The sequence below is a fragment of the Carcharodon carcharias genome, chromosome 19, assembly GCF_017639515.1.
Source record: "Carcharodon carcharias isolate sCarCar2 chromosome 19, sCarCar2.pri, whole genome shotgun sequence".
Classification (NCBI taxonomy): domain Eukaryota; kingdom Metazoa; phylum Chordata; class Chondrichthyes; order Lamniformes; family Lamnidae; genus Carcharodon; species Carcharodon carcharias.
In genome coordinates, this window is record NC_054485.1 from 96,783,209 (window position 1) to 96,803,052 (window position 19,844).

Here is a 19,844-nt window from a genome sequence, read left to right on the forward strand (position 1 = left end):
TTCCAAATGGCAGGCAGTGTCTACAGGGTTAGTGCATGGATTGGTGCTGGGACCCCAACAATTCACAACATATATTAATGATTTAGATGAGGGAACTAAATGTAATATCTCCAAATTTGCAGATGACACAAAGCTGGGTGGGAGGGTGAGCTGTGAGGAGGATGCAGAGATGTTTCAGTGTGGTTTGGACAAGCTGCGTGTGGGCAAATGCATGGCAGATGCAGTATAATGTGGATAAATATGAGGTTATTCACTTTGGTAGCAAAAACAGGAAGGCAGATTATTATCTGAAAGGCTATAAATTGAGAGAGGGGAAAGTACAACGAGAATAAAAATAAAAATTGCTGGAAAAGCTCAGCAGGTCTGACAGCATCTGCGGAGAGGAACACAGTTAACGTTTCAAGTCCGTATGACTCTTCATCAGAACTGAGAAAATATAGAAATGAGGTGAAATTTAAGCTGGTTGAGGGGGGTGGGACAGGTAGAGCTGGATAGAGGGCCAGTGATAGGTGGACGCAAAGAAGAGATTGCTAAAGATGTCATAGACAAAAGGACAAAGGGGTGTTGATGGTGGTGATATGAGCTAAGGAGTGTGCTAATGGTGACAGTAAGGATAGAAAGCAGGGCGAGCAAGTGACAGGTAGCCCTAGTAGGGGTGGGGTGAGGGGACGGGATCAAAATAGGCTAAAAGGTGGAGATGAAACAATGGATGGAAATACATTTAAAAATAATGGAAATAGGAGGGGAAAAAAAATTTTTTTTTTAAATTATAAATTATTGGAAAAAGGGGGATCGGAAAGGGGTGGGGGAATGGAGGAGAGAGGTCATAATTTGAAGTTGTTGAACTCAATGTTAAGCCCAGAAGGCTGTAAACTGCCTAGTCAGAAGATGAGGTGCTGTTCCTCAAGTTTGCGTTGAGCTTCACTGTAACAATGCAGCAGGCCAAGGACGGACATGTGGGCATGAGAGCAGGGTGGAGTGTTGAAATGGCAAGCGACAGGCAGGTCTGGGTCATGCTTGCGGACAGACCAAAGTTGTTTTCAAGAAGGAGTTAGATATAGCTGTTGGGTTGAAAGGGTTCAAAGAGTATGGGGATAAAGTGGGAGCAGGCTATTGAGTTGGATGATCAGCCATGATCATAGTGATGGGCGGAGCAGGCTCAAAGGGCTGAATGGCCTACACCGGCTCCTATTTTCTATGTTTCTTTGTTTCTTTGAAGGCACAGTGACTTGGTACAGAAACACTACTTCAGTACTCAGAGGGCACTGGCTGCAGAAACTTTCCTTCAGTACTCAGAGGGCACTGGGTACAGAAACACTCCTCCAGTACTCAGAGGGCATTGGGTACAGGAACACTCCTTCAGTAATCAGTGAGCACTGGCTACAGAAACGCGCCTTCAGTACCTAGAGGCCAATGGGTACAGAAACGCTCCATCAGTACTCAGAGTGCACTGGGTACAGAAGCATTCCATCAGTACTCAGAGGACACTGGGTACAGGAAAACTCCTTCAATATTCAGAGGGCACTGGGTATATAAACCCTCCTTCAATACTCAAAAGGCACTGGGTACAGAAGTGCTGCTTCAGTAAGCAGAGTTCACCTGGTACAGAAACACTCCTCCATTACTCAGTGCCTTCTAAATACTGAAGGAGTATTTCTATACCCAGTGCCATCTGAGTGCTCAAGAAGTGTTTCTGTATGCTGTGCCCTCTGAGCACTGAAGGCTTGTTTGTGCAGCAATTGGTACAGGAACACTCCTTCAGTACTCAGAGGGCTCTGGGTACAGGAACAGTCCTTCAATATTCAGAGGGCACTGGCCACAGATACATGACTTCAGTACTCAGTGGGCACAGGATACAGAAACACTCCTTGAGCACTCAGATGGCACTGGGTACAGAAGCACTCTTTTAGTACTCAGAGGTCACAGTGGATGGGTACAGAAACATTCCTTCAGTACTCAGAGGGCACTACGTACAGAAACACCACTGCAGTACCGAGAGGGCATTGGGTACAGAAACACTTCTTCACTCTCAGTGTTCTCTGGGTTCAGAAACACTCCTTCAATACTCAGAGGGCCCTGGGTACAGAAACAGTCCTTCATTACTCAGAGAGCACATTGACTGGGTACAGAAACAGTCCTTCCATACTCAGAGTGCACTTGATACAGAAACGCTCCTTCAGTACCCAGAGGGCAATGGGTAAAGAAGTGCTCCATCAGTACTCAGGGGACACTGGGCACAGGAATATTCCTTTAGTACTCAGAGGACACTTGGTACAGAAACATTACTTCAGTCCTCAGTGGGCACTGGGTATGAAAACAGTTCTTTAGTACTCAGAGGGCACAGCGACTGGGTAGCGAAACAGTCCTTCAGTACTAAGAGGACACAGTCAGTGGTTACAGAAACATTCCTTCAATACTCAGAAGGGACAAGGTACAGAAACACTGCTTCAGTACACAGAGAGCACTGGGTACAGAAACGTTCCTTCAAAACTCAAAGGTCACTCGGTATAGGAAACAACTTTAGTAATCAGAGTGCACAGTGTCTGGGCACAAAACATAAGAACATTAAAACTAGGAGCAGGAGTAAGCAATTCAGTCCCTCGAGCTTGCCCCACCATTCAGTATGATGATGGCTGATCTCATTTCGGCCTCAATTCCAATTTCCCGCCCTCTCCCCATAACCTTTCAACCCATTACTAATTAAAAATCTGCCCATCTCCCCCTTAAATTTATTCAGTGTCCCGGCATCCACTGCATTCTGAGGTAGTGAATTACACAGATTTGCGACCCTTTGAGAAAAGTAATTCCTCCTCATCTCTGATTTAAATCTACCACCTCTTAGCCAAAAACTATGGCCTCCCATTCTAGAATGGCCCAGAAGGGGAAACATTCACCTCCACATCTACTTTGTCTATCCCCTTTAGCATCTTATGTACCTCAATTAGATCTCCTCTCATCTAGCGAGTATAGGCCTAAACTGCTCAATCTCTCCTCATACGACAAGCCCCACATCTCTGGAATGAATCTTGTGAACCTCCTCTGAACCGCCTCCAATGCAACTACATCCTTTCTCAAGTAAGGGGACCAAAACTGTGCACAGTACTCCAGGTGCGGTCTCACCAATGCCTTGTACAGTTGCAACAACACTTCCCTATTTTTATACTCTATTCCTTTAGCAATAAATGCCAAAGTTCCATTTGCCTTCCTTATTACCTGCTGTACCTGTATACTAGCTTTAAGCGATTCATGCATGAGGGCACCCAGATCCCTCTGCACTGAATCATTCTTAAGTTGCTCTCTATTTAAAGTCACCTTTTTACTCTTCCGACCAAAATGGATAACCTCACACTTATCCACATTAAATTCCATCTGCCACATTTTGGCCCATTCACCTAACCTGTCCATATCCATTTGTAAATTTCTTATTTCTTCATTGCAACTTACTTTCCCACCTATTTTGGTGTCATCTGCAAATTTAGCTATAATACCTTCTATCCCTGAATCCAAGTCATTAATATAGATTGTAAATAGTTGGGGCCAAAGGACCGAACCCTGTGGCACCCCACTAGATACAGCTTGCCATCCAGAAAAAGACCCATTTATCCCAACTCTCTGCTTTCTATTGGTTAGCCAATCCTCTATCAAAGCTAATATATTACCCCTGACACCGTGTGATCTTATCTTGTGTATTAATCTTTTGTGCGGCACCTTAGCAAAGGCCTTCTGGAAGTCCAGAAATACTACATCAACAGGATCCCAATTATCCACTTTGCTTGTCACATCTCCAGAGAACTCTAGCAAATTAGTCAAACACGATTTACTCTTCATAAAACCATGCTGACTCTGATGGATTGCATTTTGACTTTCCAAATGCCCCATAACTACTTCCTTAATAATGGATTCCATCAATTTCCCAATGACAGACGTTAAACTAACTGGTCTATCATTTACAACTTTCTGCCTCCCCCCATTTTTGAATAAGGGCGTTATATTTGCATTTTTCCAATCCACTGGAACTATTCCAGAGTCCAGGGAATTTTGGAATATTATAGCCAAAGCATCCATTATCTCTGCTGCCACTTCCTTTAAGACCCTGGGATGTAGGCCATCAGGTCCTGGGGACTTGTCACCCTTTAATCCCAATAGTTGGCTCAGTACTTTTTCTCTAGTGATGTTGATTATTCTAAGTTCCTCCTTCTCTATATCCTTTGCACTACCTGTTACTATTGGGGTGGTACTAGTGTCCTCCACTGTGAAAACTGAAGCAAAATATTGATTAAGCGTCACTGCCATTTCTGTGTTCCCCATTATTAACTCCCCAGTCTCTGCCTCCAAGGGACCAACATTCACTTTAGCTACTCTCTTTCCTTTTATATACTTGTAGAAGCTTTTGCTGTCAGTTTTTACATTTTGCACTAGTTTTCTTTCATAATTTACCTTTGCTCTTTTTATTATTTTTTAGTAACTCTTTGTTGATCTTTAAATGCTTCCCAATCTTCCAGCCTGCCACTGACCTTTGCAATTTGGTATGCCTTAGTTTTGCCTTTAAGTTATCTTTAACTTCCTTGCTTAGCCATGGATGCTTTCCCCCCTCTTATCATCTTTCTTCCTCTTTGGGATATGTTTTACTTGGGAGGAATTGAATATCTCCTGCCACTGTTCATCAACTGTCCTACCTTGTAGTCTTCCTGCCCAGCCCACTAGGGCCAAATCTGCCCTCATACCTATGTAGTTACCTTTGTTTAACTCCAGAACACTAGTGTGGGACTCAAGTTTCTCGCTCTCAAACTGAACTTGAAATTCCACCATGCTATGATCACTCTTCCCTAGAAGATCCTTTATTATAAATTCATTAATTAGTCCCATCTCATTACACAAAACCAAACCCAGAATAGCCTGCTCCCTGGTTGGTTCTGCAAAAAATTGCCCACAGGGCGCTGTGCACAGTAACAATCCTTCATTACTCAAAGGGCACTGGTTACAAAAACACTCCTTCAGTACTCAGAGGTCACTAGGTACAGAAACACTCCTTCAGTACTCAGAGGGCACAGTGACTGGATACAGAAAAACTCCATCATTACTCAGAGGGCACTGGGTACAGAAACATTCCTTCAGTACTCAGAGTGTGCTGTGTTTGGAAATACTCCTTCCATACTCAGAGATCACTGGATACACAAACACTTCTACATTACACAGCGGGCACTGGGTACAGAAACAGTCCTTCAGTACTCAGAGGGCACTGGTACAGATAAACTCCTTTGGTAGGCAGAAGGCACTTGGTAAAGATACACTCCTTGAGTACTCACAGGGCTCCGTGTACAGTAGCAATCCTTCATTACTCAAAGGACACTGAATACAGAAGCAGTCCTTCAGTACTCAGAGGGCACTGGGTACAGAAACCCTTCTTCAGTACTCAGAAGGCACAGTGACTGGAAACAGAAAGACTCCATGAATACTCAGACGGAACTAGCTACAGAAACCCTCCTTCAGTACACAGAGGCCACAATGATTGGGCCGAGAAACATTCCTTCAGTACCAAGAGGACACAGTGACTGGTTACAGGAACATTCCTTCCACACTCAGAGGGCACCAGGTCCAGAAACATCCCTTCAGCACTCAGGGCACACTAGGTACGGAAATACCCCTTCAGTACTCAGAGGGCACAGTGACTGGATAGAGAAACAATTCTTCAGTATTCAGGGGCACTAGGTGCAGAAACACATCTTCAGTGCTCAAAGGGCACTGGGTACTGAAATACTCCTTCCATACTCAGAGGGCACTGGGTACGGAAACACCCATTCAGTACTCAGATTGCTCTGAGTACACAAACACTAATTCAGTACTCAGAGGGCACTGTGTACAGGAACACTCATGCAGTACTCAGGGGGCACTGGGTATGGAAATACTCTTTCAGTACTCAAATCCACTGGGTACAGAAATACTCCTTCAGTATCCAGAGGGCACTGTGTTGAGGAACACCCATGAAGTATTCAGGGGGCACTGGGTACGGAAGTACTCTTTCAGTGCTCAATGGGCACTGGGTACAGAAACACTCATTCAGTACTCAGAAGGCACTAGGTAAAGAAACACTCCTTCAGTACTCAGAGGGCACTGGGTACAGAAACACTCCCTCAGTACTCAGAGGGACAGTGAATGGGTACAGAAACACTCCTTCAGTATTCAGAGGGCACTGAGTACAGAAACACTCCTTCAGTACTCAGAGGGCACTGGGTACAGAAACACTCCTTCAGTACTCAGAGGGCACTGGGTACAGAAACACTCCTTCAGTACTCAGAGGGCACTGGGTACAGAAATACTCCTTCAGTACTCAGAGGGCACTGGGTACAGAAATACTCCTTCAGTATTCAGAGGGCACAGTGAATGGGTACAGAAACACCCCTTCAGGACTCAGAGGGCACAGTGAATGGGTACAGAAACACCCCTTCAGGACTCAGAGGGACAGTGAATGGGTACAGAAACACCCCTTCAGGACTCAGAGGGATAGTGAATGGGTACAGAAATACTCCTGCATTACCCTAAATAATTTTGTGGCCTTCATCTGGCACCTGCATCCACATTCTGTCGTGATGCAGCCGTCGGAAGAAACTCTTTATTTTTGTGCAAATTATCACTCCTGACCTTTTAGTTTGCCTTGTGTCACACTGTTTAAGCAATGTTGCTACAAATCTATTGGAAGGAAATTGCTTTTGTATGTGGGTATGGAATGATTCCAGTCTCTGTTGCTGAAGCGTATGTCTGTTCTCTGCAAATGGCTATAACGCATTGTTTGCTGCCATTGGGCATTCAATAGCAGAAGTGAAGGATATTAGTGCTGTAGAACAAGACATTCTCTGGTGACACATGAAAAACAATGATGTGCTGAATCAGCGCATTGGTCGGGGTCAGGGATCAGCCTGGCTCCAGCCTACCTAGGACACACTAGGATAAAAGCAAAATACTGCGGATGCTGGAAATCTGAAACAAAAACAAAAATTGATGGAAAAGCTCAGCAGGTCTGACAGCATCTGTGGAAAGGAAGACAGAGTTAACGTTTCGAGTCTGCATGGCTCTCGAAACATTAACTCTGTCTTCCTTTCCACAGATGCTGTCAGACCTGCTGAGCTTTTCCAGCAATTTATGTTTTTGTGCCAAAGGCACACTGTGGATTAACTGCCACCCCCCAGTAGAAAATTCAAACCCATTATCGACAGTGAAAGTGGGATCCCTACAAATAATCCCAGTGCAAGTAAAGCATGTGTTAGATACAGAGTAAAGCTCCCTCTACACTGTCCCATTACACACTCGCAGGGCGGATACAGCACAGATTAGATACAGGTAAAAGCTCTCTCTACACTATCACATCAAACACTCTCCGGGCAGGTAGAGCATGGATCACATGCAGAGCAAAGCTCCCTCTACACTGTCCCAGCAAACACTGCAGTGTGTCCTGTCACACTGTTTAGAACGCAGTGCAGTGTGTCCTGTGACACAGACGACAGGCAGTGTAGTGTGTCCTGTGACACAGTCTAGAGTGCAGTGGTGTGCGCTGTAACAGTCTAGAATGCATTGCAATGTGTCCTGTGACACAGATTGGCATGCAGTTAAATGTGTCCTGTGACCCAGTCTGACATGCACTGTAGAGTGTCCTGTGACACAGTCTAAAAGACAGTGCAGTTTGTCCTGTGACACAGTCTGACATGCAGCGCAGTGTGTCCTGTGACACAAATAAACATGCAGTCTAGTGTGCCTTGGGACAAAATCTAAAAGACAGTGCAATATGTCCTGTGATACAGTCTAGAATGCATGGCAGTGTGTCCTGTGACACAGTTTAGAATGATAATGCAGTGTGTCCTGTGACACAGTCTGATATGCAATGCAGTGTGTCCTGTGACACAGTCTGACATGCAGTGCAGCGTGTCCTGTTACACAGTCTAGAACGCAATGCAATGTGTCCTGTGACACAGTCTGATATGCAGTGCAGTGTGTCCTATGACATAGTCTGACGTGCAGTGCAGCATGTCCTGTGAAACAGTCTGACGTGTGGTGCAGTGTGTCCTGTGTCACAGTCTGATGTGTGGTGCAGCGGGACCTGTGTCAGTCTGCAGTGTGGTGCAGTGGGTCCTGCGACACAGTCTGATGTGTGGTGCAGTGTGTCCTGTGTCACAGTCTGATGTGTGGTGCAGCATATCTTGTTACACGGTCTAGAAAAACAGTGCAATGCATCCTGTTTTACAGTCTAGGTTGAAATGCATGTGTCCTGTGACACAATCTGATATGCAGCACAGTGTGTCCTGTTACACAGTCTGATGTGCGGTGCAGCGGGTCCTGTGTCAGTCTCATATGCGGTGCAGCGGGACCTGTGACACCGTCTGATGCATGGTGCAGTGGGACCTGTGTCAGTCTGATGTGCGGTGCAGCAGGAACTGTGTCAATCTGAAGTGTGGTGCAGCATGTCCTGCGACACAATCTGATGTGTGGTGCAGTGGGTCCTGTGTCAGTCTGATGTGCAATGAAGCGTGTCCTGTTACACAGTCTGATGTGTGGTGCAGCGGGACCTGTGTCACAGTCTGATGTGCGGTGCAGCAGGTCCTATGTCACAGTCTGATGTGTGGTGAAGAGTGTCCTGCAACACAGTCTGATGCGTGGTGCAGCAGGACCTGTGTCACAGTCTGACATGCAGCGCAGCATGTCCTGTTACATATTCTGATGTGCGGTGCAGCAGGACCTGTGACAGTCTGATATATGGCGCAGCAGGTCCTGTGTCATAGTCTGATGTGTGGTGCAGTGTGTCCTGTGACACAGTCTGACATGCAGTGCAGCGTGTCCTGTGACACAATCTGATGTGGTGCAGTGGGACCTGTGTCAGTCTGATGTGTGGTGCAGCAGGACCTGTATCAGTCTGAAGTGTGGTGCAGCATGTCCTGCAACACAGTATGATGTGCAGTGCAGTAGGTCCTGTGTCAGTCTGATGTGCAGTGCAGCAGGCCCTGCGACAGTCTGATGTGCAGTGCAGCAGGTCCTGTGTCACAGTCTGATGTGTGGTGCATTGTGTCCTGTGACACAGTCTGATGTGTGGTGCAGCGTGTCCTGTGACACAGTCTGATGCGTGGTGCAGCAGGTCCTGTGTCACAGTCTGATGCGTGGTGCAGCGTGTCCTGTGTCACAGTCTGTTGTGTGGTGCAGTAGGTCCTGTGTCACAGTCTGATGTGCGGTGCAGCATGTCCTGTGTCACAGTCAAATGTATGGTGCAGCAGGTCCTGTGTCACAGTCTGATGTATGGTGCAGCGTGTCCTGTGTCACAGTCTGATGTATGGTGCAGCGTGTCCTGTGTCGCAGTCTGATGCATGGTGCAGCGGAACCTGTGACACAGTCTGATGTATGGTGCAGCGGAACCTGTGACACAGTCTGATGCGTGGTGCAGCAGGTCCAGTGTCGCAGTCTGATGTATGGTCCAGCGTGTCCTGTGTCACAGTCTGATGTGTGGTGCAGCGTGTCCTGTGTCACAGTCTGATGTGCGGTGCAGTGGGACCTGTGTCGTAGTCAGATGTATGGTGCAGCACGTCCTGTGTCACAGTCTGATGTGCGGTGCAGCAGGTCCTGTGTCACAGTCTGATGTATGGTGCAGCAGGTCCTGTGTCACAGTCTGATGTGTGGTGCAGCAGGTCCTGTGTCACAGTCTGATGCATGGTGCAGTGTGTCCTGCGACACAGTTACGCATGCAGTGCAGCATTTTCTGTGACACAGTCTGATGTGGAGTGCAGTTTGTCCTGTGTCACAGTCTGATGTGCGGTGCAGCCTCTGTTGCAACATGTTGTATGGGACAGATTGAAGTCTGGTGCAGCGGTGGTTCCGCACAGCTCTGCTTCAGGTCTGGCTGCAGTTCGCCAGCTAAGGGAACTTCCTCTGCCAACACAGCATAGCAACAGGACGTGAGGTCATCGCCCGCAGTTTGCAGTACAAGCTTTCACCTCCTGACAAATTTCTCTGGTGTTTATTTTGATTTCCCTCCTGTTTTTCCCAGCCCTTTTCTTGAAGGCATGAACATTGTGCTGAGGCCACAGGCACCAGTCAGCCAGTCTTCACCTGTGACTATTGGTGGGCTGTTCAACTGCAGAGGGCATCACTACTGATCTCAAACTCACGATATCAGTACATCCACGCTTGCTGGAAAATGTCATGGGGGCTGGGGGGAGGGTGGGGGGGGAGGGTGATTGATGTGAGAACAATTGACAGTGAAAAATCAGTGGGCAGAAATTCAGCAGGTTTTTCCCCACTGTTCCTGCCTGTCTCAGAGCTTACCCTTTCAAGTCTCCACCCAAAGATTTCAGTACATAATCCAGGGTTTTGACAGCCCAGTGTAGAACTGAGGGAGTGCTGCTTTGTCTGAGGGTCAGTACTGAGGGAGTGCTGCTTTGTCTGAGGGTCAGTACTGAGGGAGTGCTGCGCTGTCTGAGGGTCAGTACTGAGGGAGTGCGGCTCTGCCTGAGGGTCAATACTGGAGTACTGCGCTGTCTGAGGGTCAGTACTGAGGTATTGCTGCACTGCCTGAGAGTCAGTACTGAGGGAGTGCTGCACTGTCTAAGGGTCAGTACTGAGGGAGTGCTGTACTGCCTGAGTGTCAGTACTGAGCGAGTGCCGTACGGTTGTCAGGGCAGTGCTGAGTGAGTGCTGCACTGTTGTAGGGCCAGTAGTGACGGAGTGCTGCACTGTCAGAAGTGCGCTACTGAGGATGTTCTACTCAGTTTAGAGGGGCAGTACAGGGGGAGCACTCCACTGTCGGAAACATTGTCTTTCTGACGACACATTAAAGCGAAGCCCTGTCTGGCCACTCAGGTGAATGTAAAAGATTCCACGGCACTATTTCGAAGAAGAGCAGGCGCACTATCCCCAGTGTCCTAGCCTATAGTAATCCCTGAATCAACATGTAAAACAGGTTATCTGGTCATTACCTCTCGGCTGTTTTTGCTGTGGGTGTCGCTGGCTGGGCCAGCATTTATTGCTCATCCCTGTTTGCCCTTGAGAAGGTGGTGGTGAGCTGCCTTCTTGAACAACTGCAGCCCACGTTGGCGTAGGTACACCCACAGTGCTGCTAGGAAGTGGGGGCTTGCTGTGCGCGGGTTGGCTGCAGTGTTTCCGATGTTACAACGGTGACTACACTTCAAAAGCACTTCAATGGCTGGGAATCGCTTTGGGTTGTCCTGAAGCTGTGATCGGTGCTACATAAATGCAGGGTCGTTTTTAATCCTAGCCAAAGGAGACAGGATTTAATGGCAGAGCATTTTTCACTGCTTTGAACAGCTTTATCCTATACACTGTCCAGGTTTATGCACGAGAATAGGCAAACGCTGCCAGCATCCAAATACACCCTTTCACCAGGTCTCCTTGTCCTCCTGAGAGGAGCACTGCAAATATGTGGGGCCCGGGGTGGGTGGTGGTGGTGGGGGAGAGAGGGAAGTGATAATAGTATAACTGTGCGAGTGAAGTATCTAGGGGTGGTTAGCGCTGCTTCCTCATAGCTCCAGGGACCTGGGTTCAACCCTAACCTCAGGTGTCTGTTGGTGAGGAGTTTGCATGTTCTCTCCGTGTCTGTGTGGGTTCCTGCCGGGTGCTGCAGTTTCCTCTGTGCTAGTTTGGTGGATTGGCTACGGTAAGCGTGCGTGACTGTGTGCCCTGTGATGGACTGGGCGTACCTTGCCTAGTGCCCATTGCCTGCCAGGATAGGCTCTGACTCCCTGTGACGCTGAATTGGATGAAGAAGTTCTGGGAAAGTGAGCGGGAGGCGTCTCTAGCAGGTACATGAGTGGTTCTGGGCTTGAGGGTGGGTGAGTTGTGTGGGAATGAGACTCTGTCTTTATCTCTTCCTGTGTGACTGTGCCTACACCGCCACCCTGATCTGTCACCGTGACTGTTTGCAGCTCAGCTTCTGAATCATAAGCTCATGGGTTCATAGGCCACACACTCGCCACAGTCCTGAAGGAGTGCTGCCTTGTCGGAGGTGGCCTTTTTCAGATCCGACGCTGATCGGAGGCTCAGTCAGTACTTCCAGGCGGACATTTAAAAAATGCATTCTTTTGAAATCAAGCAGGGGAGTTATCATCTGTATCCTGGACAATATGTATCTCTCAAATAACACCATTGAAAAAGAAATCAATTATCTATTTATTGTCCCAGTGCTGTTAGTGGGAGATTGATGTGCACAATTTGGTTGCTGCTTTTCCTACGTCACAACATTGACTGCACTTCATTGGCTGGAGAGTGCTTTGAGATATCCCGAGACTGTGAAAGACGCTCCTCTCTGTCTGTGTTGGTACAGTGTATGTCTGTCTGTGTCACTGTCTGTGCTTTCACAGTGTGTCTCTGCCTGTATCACTGTCTTGTGCCTGTACAGTGTATCTCTTCTTGTATCACTGTCTGTGTCTGCACAGTATCTCTGTCTGTGTCTGCACAGTATCTCTGTCTGTGTCTGCACAGTGAATCTCTGTCTGTGTCACTGTGTCTGTACAGGATATCTGTCTGTGTCCCTATCTGTGTCTGTGTCTGTACATTTTTCTCTGCCTGTAGCACTATCTGTCTGTACAATGTATCTCTGTCTGTATCACTGTCTGTGTCTGTACAGTGTAACTTTGTCGGTGTTACTGACTGTGCCTGTACAGCATATTTCTGTCTGTAACACTGACTGTGTCTGTATAGTATCTCTGTCTGTATCATTGTCTGTGCCTGTACAGTATATCTCTGCCTGTGTCACTGTCTGTATATGAATGTAACCATGTCACTGTCTGTGCCTATCTTGATGTGTCACTATCTGCGTATGTGCCACTGTCCAAATGACTGTCTGTGTTCGTACAGTGTACCTGTGTCTGTGTCACTATCAGTGACAGTATAGGAGTCTGTGTCTGCATCACTCTCTGTGTCTGTGTTACTTTTTTTGCCTGTGTCTCTGTTTGTGTCAGTGTCACTGTATCACTATCTGTGTCAATGTTGCTCTTTCACTGCCTGTGCCTGTGTGTTCCTGTGTCTATGTCACTGTGTAAGCATCTGTATCACTGCCTGTGTCTGTCTGTGTCACCTTTAGTGCCTGTGTCACTGTTTCTGTGTGACTGTTTGTGCCTCTGCCACTGTCAAGTCATTGTCAATGTTACTGCCACTGTGTCACTGTCCGTGTCAATGTTGCTGTGTCACTGTCTGTGTCTGTGTTCCTGTGTCTATGTCACTGTGTAAGTGTCTGAATCACTGTCTGTGTCTGTGTCACTCCCTGTGTCTGTGTCACTATCTGTGAGTGTGTCACTGTGTGTACGTCACTGTCTCAATGCCTGGATCACTGCCTGTGTTTGTGTGATTGTGTTTGTTACACAATCTGTGTTACAGTCAGTATCACTGTCCACGTCTGTATCTATAACTGTGTCTGGGTCATTGCCTGTGGTTGAAACATCCTCCGTGGGCATTTACCAACACACCAATATTCAGCCTCGGAGACTGCTAATGGAAATTAAACCCGTGGGCAAATAAGGTTAAAGTTTGGAGGGTGGGAGTTGGGAAGGCTGGGAAATTCCTCCCTTTTGGGATCTGTTTTTACATGACCCAATGGATGCCATTATTGCATGATCCCGATGGATCCATTACCGGACCGTGCCAATGGATTGACTAACTTGCCTGCACTGAATGACTTCTGCTTTATTGTGTAAATTCAGAATTTTTGTACTTTTAACAACTTGATAAAGGCCATGTTCATCGAGCAGTGCTGATGGAAGAGTGCTCAGTTATTGCTGAGCACAAAGCAGTCCAATAGTTTGACCTGGAATAACACACAATGGATGACATGTCTTCCAGGATCCCTACTAAAGGAGGAATCTTGCCTTACAGATCCCCTACTGGGGGCCTCAGGCTGTGAGTGTCCTGACAAAAAGGAGAATCTGCCTTTGTGGCCTCTATTAGGGAAATAAAGCTGTCAAGACCTCTACCTAAGGAGGAGTTTGTGCATCAGAGCCCGACTAAAAGGGGAGGTTGATCAACTGGACTAATTAGAAAAAGAGGAAGTCAGACTCTCAGTATGTTTATCACTAAAGGCGCTGTCGGGAGGTTATTGGAGAACTGGTGTGGGAGAGTTACTAAACCTAGCATCGCAAGGGTACTGGACCAGCAAACACCAAAACTAACAGGCTCAAGCAGGCACAGTCAGATTAGTGGCTGGACATCCTCAGTGTTTCTGGAAAGACAAACTGAAGGAATCAAAACCAGCAACAACTCTGCCACCCACTGATGACCCCGACCTCCAAGAAATAAACAGTGTAAAAGGGAGGTTAAAGAATGAAATGCAAACCGCAGTTTTTGGGGGGAAGTGGGAGGGCTTGGAGTGGAGGGGGTGGGGGTGGTTGGGACAGGGTCTGTTTAAAGTTTTGTCCACGAAAAGCCACTCATAGTAACCCTAGAAAGAGACAGCACAGGAGGAGGCCATTCGGCCCTTGGTGCCTGTGCTGGCTGGTTGAAAGAGCTCTCCAGTCAACCCCCACTTTCCTGCTCTTTACTCATAGACCTGAAAATTTTCCTGTTCAGGGATTTATCCCGCTCGTGTTTGAAAGTTACGCCTGAATCCACTTCCACTGTCCTTTAGGGCAGCACATTCTGGGTCAGGGACACTTGCTGCGTCTAAAAAGACCTCCCCTCATCTCCCCTCCAGCTCTTTGGACAATTGCTTTAAGTCTGTATCCTCTGGTTACTGACTCACCGGCAGCAGAAAGATGAGGTAGACCTTTCGCTCTTATCAAAACCTTTCATGAGGGAAAGTCAAAAGGTTTCAAAGGCTTGGGGCATGCATGACGTCAATCATATCAGGCCTTGTACACTACTGAGAGGGGCTCAGGACACAGGCAATACCAGAGCAACATTTTGGAAGATAAAACTCAAGAGTACTCACGTAAATGAAGACACCTTCGGCGTGGACTCTTCTCTATTTCTCTTAGGCCCCTCATCTCTTTTTTCCACCTCCCCCCCTCCCCCCCACCCCCAGCCACCGTTTAGGCACCTCCTGAAAAAGCACCGACCCACCGTGTGTTCATAATCGCAGAGAGGAAGGGAACCGAATCTGTGATTGGTTTCCAGCTGTTGGTGGGAAAGATGCGAGCCGGGCTGGAGAAGGCCTTTCTGTTTCTGCCTTGTTGTGTCTCTCTGCAGTTGGGGCTCTGTGGTCACGTCGGGTTCCAGGAAATGTGTCAGTAACCACTTCCTCCTCCCAACTCTCGGCTTGTCATTGGTCTGATCACGCAACTCTGCTCTGACACCTTGAGGGTGCAGAAGCTGAAAGCTTGACTCCGGGGGATGACAGAGCTGGAATTGTCAGATTTATATGTGCAGCTGCACTTGACCCGAGATGTCAATGGCCCACACCCCCTTCCACCACTCCCCCCTCCCCCGGTCCCACCCCCAACCCACCGATCATACAGCCTCTGTACCCCCCAGTCTGACTGTGATTGTTCCACTGGGGAATCCACTGAGACAATGAAATCATCTCATTGTGTCACCGGGATCACTCCATCGGGGGATCCACTGTGATACTGTGACCATTGCATTGTGGATCCACTGTGACACCGGGATGGCTACATTGGGGGAACCATTCTGAAACTGGAATGATTCCATTGTAGATCCGTTATACACTGGGATTATTCCACTGGGGACACCATTGTGACACTGAGATCATTCCACTGGAAGATGCCTTGTGACATTGGGATTAATCAGTTTGGTGGGATCCAAATTGTAAAACTGGGGTCATTCCATTGGAGGATCCAATAGATCAATGGATAATTCCATAGGGGGATCCATTAGGTTGATGGAGTCATCCCATTGGTGGATCCAGTAGGCCAGCGGGGTTATCTGAATTAGTGAATTCATTGGGATAGAATCAAAGGTTCATTGAACGATTACAGCACAGAAGGAGGCCATTCGACTGTCAGGTTTGTGCTGGCCCCCTGTAAAAGCAAGAGCAACTCAGTTAGTTCCACACCCCGGCCTTTTCTCCACAGCCCTGCACATTATTCTTCTTGAGATAATTATCCAATTCCCTTTTGAAAGCCACCTGAGGATCTGCTGAACTAATAGGGTCATCCCATTTGCAGATCCATTGGGTCAATGAGTTAATTTCATTAGGGATCCATTGGATCTCTGGTATCAGCATGCCAGTGGGTCCTAAATCACTGATATAACCCCTGCAAATCCGTTGGCACATGAGTTACCCATAATCAAGATCCAGTGGGTCACTGGTGTGATCTCATGTGCAGATGCATTGGGATATGAGGATGATCCCATGAACAAGATCCAGTGGGACACTGTGGTGATCTCATAAGCAGATCCACTGGGGCAGAGGGATTATCCCATGACTCACACCACTGGGACAATCGGATTGTCCTGATGTGTGGACATCTGGTTTGTCCCAGGTTTGATCTGAAGCACATGTTGAGTGAGCTAGTCCAAGCGATGGCTGTCAGAACTGGATCTAAATCCTCACAGATTTTCGAGCCGGGATTCCCACTTCCTTTCCCTGCTCAATGATTTCTTTCCTGGAAAGTAGGTACATGGGCCCATCAGAAGAGGACCAAAATCCAGCACGGCTGAAATGTTCCTCGCTGGGACAATTCCCAACAGTGGCGGGACCCTCATTGCCAAGTGACTTCCCAAGGGAAGCAGTGACAGCAGGTAGCACTTAAATCCTCCCTCCCCACATCACCCCCACCTGCTCCATCCCCACCTACTCCATCCCCACCCACACCATCCCAAGCTACAGCATCCTCACCCATGCCCTCATCCTTCACCACACCCTCCCTGCCCACAACCCGCCAACCTACACCCTCCCCGCCCCACACCGCCCCCACCCACACCATCTCCACCTATATTATCCTCACACACACTCCCTCTACCCGCACCCCCTAGACCCTCACCATCCTCACCCACACCCCCTCAACCCACACCCCTTCCACCCACACCATCCCCACCCACACCCCCTCCACCCACACCATCCTACCCACACCCCCTCCACCCACACCATCCTACCCACACCACCTCCACCCACACCATCCTACCCACACCACCTCCACCCACATCACCTCCACCCACACCCTTCCACCCACACCATCCCCACCCATACCCCCTCCACCCACACCATCCTACCCACACCCCCTCCACCCACACCATCCTACCCACACCACCTCCACCCACATCACCTCCACCCACACCCCCTCCACCCACACCATCCCCACCCACACGCCCTCCACCCACACCACTTCCACCCACACCATCCCCACCCACACGCCCTCCACCCACACCCCCTCCACCCACACCACTTCCACCCACACCATCCCCACCCACACTCCCTCCACCCACACCCCCTCCACCCACACTCCCTCCACCCACACCATCCTACCCACACCACTTCCACCCACACCATCCCCACCCACACGCCCTCCACCCACATCACCTCCACCCACACCATCCCCACCCACACCCCCTCCACCCACACCATCCTCACCCACACCCCACCCACCCACACCATCCCCACACACAGCCCTTCCACCCACACCATCCTACCCACACCCCCTCCACCCACACCACTTCCACCCACACCATCCCCACCCACACTCCCTCCACCCACACCATCCTACCCACACCCCCTCCACCCACACCCCCTCCACCCACACCATCTCCACCCACACTCCCTCCACCCACACCATCCTACCCACACCACCTCCACCCACACTCCCTCCACCCACACCCCCTCCACCCACACCATCCCCACCCACACCCTCTCAACCCACATCATCCTACCCACAACCCCTCCACCCACACTCCCTCCACCCACACCCCACCCACCCACACCATCCCCACACACAGCCCTTCCACCCACACCATCCTACCCACACGCCCTCCACCCACACACCCTCCACCCACACCATCCTACCCACACCCCCTCCACCCACACCCCCTCCACCCACACCATCTCCACCCATACGCCCTCCAACCACACCACCTCCACCCACACCCCCACCACTAACATCATCCCCACGCCATACCACCTCCGCCCACACCTTCCCCACCCACATCACCACCACCCACACCATCCCTACCCACACCATCCCTACCCACACCATCCCTACCCACACCATCCCCACCCACACCATCCCTACCCACACCATCCCCACCCACACCGTCCCCACCCACACCGTCCCCACCCACACCATCCCCACCCACACCATCCCTACCCACACCGTCCCCACCCACACCATCCCCACCCACACCATCACCACCCACACCATCACCACCCACACCGTCCCCACCCACACCATCCCCACCCACACCGTCCCCACCCACAACGTCCCCACCCACACCATCCCTACCCACACCATCACCACCCACACCGTCCCCACCCACAACATCCCCACCCACACCGTCCCCACCCACACCACCTCCACCCACACCCCCTCCACCCACACCATCACCACCCACACCGTCCCCACCCATACCATCCTCACTCACACCCCCTCCACCCACACCATCCCCACCCACACCACCTCCACCCACACCACCTCCACCCATACCACCTCCACCCACACCATCCCCACCCACACCACCTCCACCCACACCACCTCCACCCATACCACCTCCACCCACACCATCCCCACCCACACCAACCCCACCCACACCATCGCCACCCACACCGTCCCCACCCATACCATCCTCACTCACGCCCCCTCCACCCACACCATCCCCGCCCACACCACCTCCACTCATACCACCTCCACCCACACCATCCCCACCCACACCAACCCCACCTACGCTCTCCCTACCCACACCCTCATCCTCCACCCTCACCCTCTCACCCTTACCCTCAGCACACATATCCTCCTCACCCACATACTCCCCACCCACCGTCATACCCCCGACCATCAATTTCCCTCCCCACCCCACCATCATCCTCCCCACTGACACCCTCCTCACCTTCACCCTCACCCTCCTCTCCCACCCACCACCTTGCCCACCTCAGCCCCTCTCCCTTCCCCATCCATCTCTCTCTTCTCCCTCCCCTGCTCTTTCCCCCTCACCACCTCTCTCTTTCATGTCCTGTCTCTCACCACTTTTCTCTATTCTCTCTCTCTTTATCTTTTCCTCTCTCCTTCATTCCTCTTCTCTGTCTCACCATCTTCTCCCTTCCCTCTCGTGCTCACTGTCTTTATCTCTATCTCTCCTCTCTCTCACTCCCCCCTCCTCTTCCTCTCTCTCTTCTCTTTCAGCTTTCTCAGTGAGTGGCTGCCTGGTGTTTGTGTTACAAACTCCAGGAACTTCACCACATAATGCACTCTGATGCTTCTAATGCGATACTCAGGGAGTGCTGCACTGTCAGAGGTGGCGTCTTTCAGATGAGACATTCAACCGAAGCCGTGCCTGCCCTCTCAGGTAGGTATAATAGGTCCTGTTACAACTGTTTTTGAAAATGAGTGGGGAAGTTCATCTCTGAAGTTCAGGCCATTATTTAAGCCTCAACCCCCATCGCTGAAATAGTTTATCTGCTCATTATTGCATTGCAGTTTGTGGGATCTTGCTGTGCTGCTGTGTTTCCAACAGTAAAAACACTTCAATAATACTTTATTGATTGTAAAGCGCTTTTGATGTCCTTCGGTTATGAAAGGTGCTATATAAATGCAAGTCTCACTCTGTTTCTCCTTTTTCTCACTCTGCTCTTTTGCTCTCCTTTTGTACTCTCTTGCTCTCTCTGTCTCTTTCTCTTGTTCCTCTTCTCTCATTCTCCTCACCCTTCTTTCTCTCCTGCTTTCTCTCCCTCTCTCCTCCCTCTCTCTTCTCTCTCA

General features: G+C 49.5%; 1 protein-coding gene across 1 annotated transcript in view; it reads right to left on the bottom strand.

Moving 5' to 3' along the window:
- LOC121291111 overlaps positions 1 to 14,953 on the bottom strand; it is a 63,124-nt gene extending 48,171 nt beyond the window's left edge. The window contains exon 1 of the mRNA XM_041212173.1: positions 14,912 to 14,953. The gene's annotated coding sequence lies outside the window, so the exon portion shown is untranslated. The remainder of the gene's footprint in view (positions 1 to 14,911) is intronic.
- Between the last annotated feature and the right edge of the window lie 4,891 nt (positions 14,954 to 19,844).